Source organism: Melospiza melodia, unplaced genomic scaffold (genome assembly GCF_035770615.1).
Source record: "Melospiza melodia melodia isolate bMelMel2 unplaced genomic scaffold, bMelMel2.pri scaffold_37, whole genome shotgun sequence".
NCBI classification, from domain to species: Eukaryota; Metazoa; Chordata; class Aves; order Passeriformes; family Passerellidae; genus Melospiza; species Melospiza melodia.
The window spans coordinates 2596801-2604924 of record NW_026948690.1 but is presented as its reverse complement, the minus strand read 5'-3'; positions in this window follow the sequence as shown (position 1 = coordinate 2604924).

Sequence of the window (8124 nt, the reverse complement as noted above, 5' to 3'; positions counted from 1 at the left end):
CTGGGAAAGGCTACAGTTCCGGCATTCCTCCGCCGATGCAGGCTGGCTCATCCCCAGTGTTACGGTGGTGCCGCTGCTCTTCTCAGCAGCGCTCCTGGGGCTGCGCTGCACCTTCCCCTCCCTCTACAGGTAAGGGCTGTGCCGGGGGCAGGCGGGGGGGTCCAGCACCAAGCCTGGGCACCTTGCATGGGGCATTAGGGCACCTCAAGTCTGAGGGTAAATTCGATGCCCCTTCCTGCGTACCCAGCAACATGAAGCAGAAACTCTGGCCGCCCGTTCCTGAGCTGCACCGTGCTCTGGGCAGCTTCCTCCAGGAAAGCAGCAAGCACGGCCAGCCGAGTGGGTGGGCAGGGCGACTCAGCTGCTCCCGGGGGCAGCTCGAAGGGCAGCCCCTACCCCGTCCACTCCATGTCGCCCCAGGCCATGCCTTCGACAAGCAGCCACCGAAGGAGACCGTCCTGCCCTGCCTGCTGGAGGTGCTGCCCGGCCCGCGGCATGAGGCTAGGACGAGTGTGGGCAGGACTGTCAGCTGACAGCTTTACATCCTGTGAGCGTTTTTGTATCTTCCCCTTATCTCTGGACTCTGGAATTGTTGCACTAGACCCAAGGAGTTGCACCACACTGTCCCTAACCAACTTGGTGGCAGGGAGGAAAATATAAGTTAGTTGTGACTGGGTGGCATGAGACCTCAGAGTCCTACTTGTCTGGTGGGTGTGATGTGGAAGAGTGTTGGGTTTGCTCTCATGAAAGCTCTAATACAGGCTGTTAAATAGCTGTAAGACAATATTTTCATATGTGAATGCAGGTAAATCTGGATCCAAAATTCGAAGAACCCCCACAAAGGCTGGGGGGGATCGCTACATTCCCAACTGCAGCACTCTGCAGATGGAGATGGCAAATTTCCTCCTAAGCAAAAAGAATGACCCTGCTGAGGATTCCCCTACCAAGAAGGTGAGCATGTTGCTAAGTTACAATTACTTCAACAACCGCTACTCCTTCCTGCCCCTTTACAGAGCAGTGAACAATAGGTTCTATCAAGTGGGCACACGGGACTGACAAGTCCCAACCATCACTACTTGCAGCTCTGGGCTTCAGGAGCCTAGGATGTGATTGAAGCTGTAGAGACTGCCATGCACTCTAAGCCTATGCTGCTTCTGGTAGCAAAATTTAGCTTTTGACTAATGAGGCTTCAAAATGTAGCGGGTAACAAAAATACAAAGCTGTAAGCCTATGCAAAGTGAAACTGCTGGTGGTAGCTATTCTAGGACAATATCTCCACAGGGAACACTTCTGGAATGTTTTACACTGTGTTCTCAAATCTGTTTATGAAACATTTGGTTGCTTTGTGGCTGTGGCTTTTCCCACTGGCAATAACACTGAATTTGCCATTGTGTGAAAATGTGAGCAGGACAATGTATGAAAGTCTGAGGAAAAACTGCTTTGACCTGCCTCTGTGTGACTGACCCTTGCAGCACAGGCAAACATCTTCAGATTCTAAGAGAAGGGGACTTAGATGTCTGTTTAAATTGCAGTGTGGGAATTGTTTTAAATGCATTGCACTGAGGGTGATTTGTCTCTGCAGGAGCAACAGAAAGCCTGGGCAGTGAATCTGAATGGTTTTGATGTAGAAGAGGCAAAGATCCTCCACCTCAGAGGAAAACCACAGAATGCTCCAGAAGGTGTGATACAGGCTCTGTGTGAGCTGAATCAGCAGGAGAGATCAGGTCAGGGGAACAGCAACACAGAGGCTCTGTGTGTGGTCACAGGAGAAATCAACTGGTTTCTGAGAGCTATACAGGCTGGAGTCTCCTTTCTTAAGGTTCCTGAGGTCGAGGGAGGGCATAACAGTTACAGTGAATTTATTTAGGAGAGGTGCTATGACTGCCAGTTGGTCACCTGTTACAGGGCTTGCAAGGGTCTTCAGGGTGGAGAGAGAGACGAGAATCTTGACCTCATGTTCAGAAGGCTTGATTTATTATTTTATGATATATATTACATTATTACTATGCTAAAAGGAATAGAAGGAAAGTTCTCAGAAGCTAGCTAAGCTAAGAATAGAAAAGAAATGAATAACAAAGGGCTGTGTCTCAGCAGAGAGTGAGACCCAGCTCTGCCATGAGTGGTCAGTAAATCCAAACATTCACCCAGACCAATCACACATCCACCTGTTGCATTCCCCAGCAGTAGATAACCATTGTTTACTTTTTGTTGCTGAGGCCACAGCTTCTCAGAAGGGGGAAAAATCCTAAAGAAAGGATTTTTATGAAAAGATGTCGGTGACATTTCACCTGTACTGCAGGTTCCAAACCTTCATGAAGTCTCTAAGAGCACCAAACTCTCTGCTGTGCACTTTCTAGCTTAAACTGCAACTAAATATAATGGGTTTCAAAAACCCAAGTGTTTGTTAAATTTGTTTCCATGAATGAGGAAATTGTAGCTCACCCCTGTTCAGCAGTTCATACTGCCAGGGATTTTAGTGCACTGCAGGCTTGTGAGTTTTTCTCTTACAACTTCATTTTCACTCCAAGGGATTCCTAGGTGGGTGAGCAGCACTCAGCTGGGAGGAAACTAACTCAGGTTAACAAACCTGTTCCCCTGCACACAGGCTGTCAGAATAACCTGAAAGTGCTCTACAGTCAGAAAATGGCACCTGGATTCAGCAGGAAGAAGAGCAGAAATATTCCCTCAAAGCCGAGTGGTCAGTAAATCCAAACATTCACCCAGACCAATCACACATCCACCTGTTGCATTCCCCAGCAGTAGATAACCATTGTTTACCTTTTGTTGCTGAGGCCACAGCTTCTCAGAAGGGGGAAAAATCCTAAAGAAAGGATTTTTATGAAAAGATGTCGGTGACATTTCACCTGTACTGCAGGTTCCAAACCTTCATGAAGTCTCTAAGAGCACCAAACTCTCTGCTGTGCACTTTCTAGCTTAAACTGCAACTAAATATAATGGGTTTCAAAAACCCAAGTGTTTGTTAAATTTGTTTCCATGAATGAGGAAATTGTAGCTCACCCCTGTTCAGCAGTTCATACTGCCAGGGATTTTAGTGCACTGCAGGCTTGTGAGTTTTTCTCTTACAACTTCATTTTCACTCCAAGGGATTCCTAGGTGGGTGAGCAGCACTCAGCTGGGAGGAAACTAACTCAGGTTAACAAACCTGTTCCCCTGCACACAGGCTGTCAGAATAACCTGAAAGTGCTCTACAGTCAGAAAATGGCACCTGGATTCAGCAGGAAGAAGAGCAGAAATATTCCCTCAAAGCCAGAACAGGTCTTGGATGCATCAGAGATGTTCAACGACTACTGTAAGTAGGGTACAGGGCTGAGTGCTGGGCATCCAGAACATTCTGCACTGGATTGCTGTTCCTAGGACAGTGTAACTGGGCTATCTGTATTATTTGGTGTACCCAGGCTAGCACAGACCCCTTCTGGAGTGTCCCTGTGTGGCCTTAGCAGGACAGTGGTCTAGGGCACAGTGCAGATGCCTTGGAGCAGGGTACCTGGCCCCAGCAGCTGGGCATAGTGACACTCAGAAGGCTGCCCCTCACCTGCACGTGTGTGTGTGCACATGTGCACCCACACCTGCTGCAACAGCACGGGTGAAGGGCATGCTCTCTAGCCAAGTATGGTGTGACCTTTCAAATTGTAGATCTGAATTGCATTGCATTGCTCTTTCAAATTGTAGATCTGAATCTCATAGACTGGAGCTCCCAGAAATTCCTGGCAGTGACTCTGGACAACACTGTTTATCTGTGGAATTACGGTACTAGGGAGATTATCCCCCTGCTGCAGACGGAGCATCCAGATATTTACATTTCCTCTGCGTCATGGATTAAAGAAGGAGACTACCTTGCTGTTGGCACAAGTAGTGCTGAGGTTCAGGTGAATGCAGGAGTAAAACTAGAGGTGTTTTCTAGGGATTGACAGAACTGTGGGGCCTGGGGACAAAACCTTGGCTGGCAGAGGAAGGATGCCATGCACCTGACTTGTCTTCCCTGGTGTGGGGTGGAACTGCCCAGTGTGCAAGGCAGCATTTCGTTTGGGGGTTTTCTGATAAGTAGCGTTACCTTCTGTGCTATAGTCATGAGGTACACACTTTCTCTGTTCCCTTACTGAGTAAGCTGAATGCCAGAGCCTGTGCAGTGAGGTTCCTAGGGCATAGAAACAGGATTGGGTTTCTTCTGAAGAACATTTTGCTTTGCCTCTCCAGCTATGGGACGTTGAGCAGCAGAAACGTCTCCGAACCATGACCAGCCATTGTGGCCGTGTGGGAACCCTCAGCTGGAACAGCTACATCCTCTCCAGGTAAAGCAGTGGGTCAAGGGCAGTTTCCAGTTGTTGCAAACTCCTATGCCTCAATCTATGTGTGGCATGGGTTAGGGATGGCAGAGAGAAGTTTGTCCTGGCTTGGGATTCTTACTCAGCCTTATCTGTTGGGGCTGTGAGGAGAAGGCCTCTTTCCTGTATTGCAATTTGTGCTGAAGTTGTAAAGAGCTTGTGTGGGTGTTTCGCTCACACCAACAGACCTGTGTTGGTGGTAACACTGGTTGAAACCCAGTGGCAGCTATAGCAGTCTTGCAAAAACAAAAATGGATTTGGGTGAAAATGTGCAGCTTGACCCTGCAAGCCTTCTCTTCTCTCTGCAGTGGTGCACGGACTGGGCACATCCATCACCACGATGTCCGAGTGGCTGAGCATCACGTGGCCGCCCTTGCTGGCCACACACACGAGGTGTGTGGACTCAAATGGTCTCTGGATGGCCGCTACCTGGCCAGCGGTGGCAATGACAGTCTGGTAAACATCTGGCCATGCACCCAAGGTGGGGGTGGCGACTTTGCTCCTGTACAGACCTTCACTTAGCACCAGGGTGCTGTCAAGGTGAGCACAGAGCTGCCACAGGCAGATATGTGTGTGCAAGGCAGGTATGCAGCACTGGCTGGGTGCAGGTTGTCTCTTGTGTGTTTTAAAATGAACTCTCCTCTCTCAGGCTGTGGCGTGGTGCCCATGGCAGATGAATGTTCTAGCCACTGGAGGTGGCACTAGTGACAGACATATCCGCATCTGGAACGTGTGTTCTGGCGCCCGCTTCAGTGCTATTGATACCCTTTCCCAGGTGAGAGATGAACATCAGCTTGGAGACAAACACCTTCTGGCAGCACACCTACACAGAGCTGCTGGCTCCTCAGGCCCAGAGGCACAGGGAAGGAGGGGGACCATGCTCACCTCCGAGTGGTGAGCATCAGCACAAGCACCTTGTCTCACCTGTGTCACTGCCTCTTTTCAGGTCTCTTCTATCCTATGGTCAACAAACTACAAGGAGCTCATTTCAGGCCATGGCTTTGCACACAATCAGCTGGTTATATGGAAGTATCCAACAATGACCAAGGTTGCAGAGCTGCAAGGTAGGTGGACAGGGCCTGGGTGGGGGGGCTGTTAGAGGTTGAAGACAGCTGCACTCCTTGGTTGGAGCCTGCAGCATCACTGATACAGGACAGTATCCAGGGCCATGCTGCTAGGAGTAAAGCATGCCCACGGGGCTGTGGGAGAGATACCATTGATCCAAGTGTATGCTTGGGGTCTGAAATCATGCTGCCACAGCCACTGTGGGGACAGCTATGCAAGCTGGCAGGGCTCATGGGAACATACAGGAGTAAATGTGCATGTGCTGATCAGCTCAGCCCTGATTGCACATTCCTTCCCCTCCTCAGGTCATACTCATAGAATCTTGAACCTGACCATGAGCCCTAATGGTACAGCAGTGGCCTCAGCAGCTGCTGATGAAACACTGCGGATCTGCCGCTGTTTTGAGATGGATCCCATAAAGAAGAAGAAGGAGAAGGCAAACAGTGCCAAAAGCAGTATTCTTCACCAGAGCGTCCGCTGAGAGCATGGGATTGTTGTGGGGAGGGGGATATTTGGTTTACACACGGTGCAGTATTTTAAATGTTAATGAACTGCTTAACTTGACTTTTTCTTAATGGAGTCTGATGGAAGAAAAAGCCATGGCTCCTAAACCCAAGTCTTTCTCCCTGAGGCTGGGGATCTGGGCAAGGAGTGGAGACCTAGGTCTTAAGGGCCAGTTTACAGGCCCCTGAGCTTAGCACAGCCTAGCAGAAGGATGCTGTGCAAGGGCTGTACTTCTGTTTCTGTCCCAGCTAAGATAGATATGTCACCTGCCCCATCTAGATGCTGACTACAAGCACAGCAGCTCTACCACAGGCTCAACTGAAAGCACAGCATGGCTGTGGCCTCAGTTTGTGTTGTCCTGGCCTGTCTCACAAGCCCAGGGACACCCTCCTATGGCTCTGCAGGCAGATCTCAGTTTGTCTTGTTAGCTACAGGCAGCCATCACTGCCTGCCTGTGGTGCTGGAGTAGAATAGCTGTTGGAAAAAAAAGGAGGGAGGGAAATATAGAGCAACAGCTGTAATCACCCCAAGGGCTGGAAAGGGGCTGGCTCTGGCATAAAGCCTGATGGAAAACAAAAGGTTGGCTTACACAGCCACAGCCAGCCTGGGTGTCATGCAAGAGCCACGCAAAGCACCACCAACCCTGTGCTCAGCCTTCAGTCACTTATTCCTCCAACAACTCTGATCTCCCTTCCCCTCCTGCTGACAGGAGGCCCTGGTGCCTCACTGAGGCTTCATGCAGGGGAGCAAGCACCAGGGCTCAGCTGACATTTATTGGAGCTTGACTCCCCTACACCTGGAAAAATGCCTTTTTTCCAGGCTGAACTGTGCTGGAGCAAGTTGCAGGAAATATATTTGAGCCCTCACCTGACCAACAACCAGCTCAGCCATGATGCTTTGCACGGTGGAGCTGCAGTGTCTGAGGTTGTGGGGCTGCACCAGACCCATCAAGCCTGTCCTTCAGCTGCACCAGCATTGCCAGGGGCTGCTGGGGACACTGCACAGCTGATAAGCACCTTGGCCTGTACACAGCAGCTCCACCAAGCCTGTGCCTCCCATCAGCCCTCAGTGATTAGCTGAGGGTGGATTATTAACTATTTTCACCTTTCCCTCAGCACAGCACCACACTGTGCCTAGCACCAGCTCTGCCTCCTGAGCCTTACAGCAGCTGGAACCTTCAAAGGTTCCGACTTGTGCTCTGCCAAGGCCAGTGAGTGTGTAACCACACCCACCAGAGCACCCCCCCCCACACACACATAAAGCTGATATGGGGGGCACAGTCTCAAAAAACAGCCACTGAGCCAGCACCTTCCCAGCAGTGCTGCTGGTGCATCCCCATTTGGTCACTTGGGAAAGATCAGGAGGTCCAAGGATGGAGCTCTCCCTCAGACACAAATCCTAGGGCCACAGCTGTCTCCAAAGGGGAAGCAGGCAGGAACCCAGATGCAAGGCTGGGCTCTTCCACAGAGCTGTGCTGTTGTTGTAGGAGCCCTGCCCCACAGCCCTGCACTTGGTGCTGGGAGTTAGCACAGACTTGCCCTGTAGGGCCACAGCTGATTAGGCCTTCCCTGGTCCCTGGCCTGGAAGGAAAGCTTTATATGCCAAAACGTTCCTGTCATTTTTTCAGTCCCATGTAAGAGCAGCTCAGCTTTCTCACAGACTCTTTCTTTCTCCTTAGCACATGCCCCACACCCAGATGCTGTGCATTACACAGCCCTTAGAGGACCTCTGAGCATTACCAGAGGGTAATGATACTGCAGGGTCTTTGACCCCATGCTGGTCTCTCACAGTCCTGGAGCGAGGAGGAGCAGAGGAAGGAAGAGGGCACTGATCCAGCAGGCCCAGTAAACACAGCCCTGTAAGGTGTGAATTCAGTTCACAGCATGACAGCATATTAATTACCAAGTGCCATGGCCAGCCCATAGAAGAGCACAGCTAACAGTGTTATGAATAAGAAGCTTGACTAGGCCAATATTCAAGCAGCAATCAATTTATTATTTAATATGGTAAATATGAGCAATACAGCGCTGGGTACAGTGGGGGAAGTTTTCCCTCCAACTGCACACTGATAATTGAGGGTTACAGGTATTTATAGGGGTACTCATCAGTTTTTTTCAGCAGTTTCTATTTCCAATCTTTTACTCATCAGCAATTCTTATTCCAAATTATTACATCACAATTCTATACACTATTGTGATTTTAATTTCTCAGG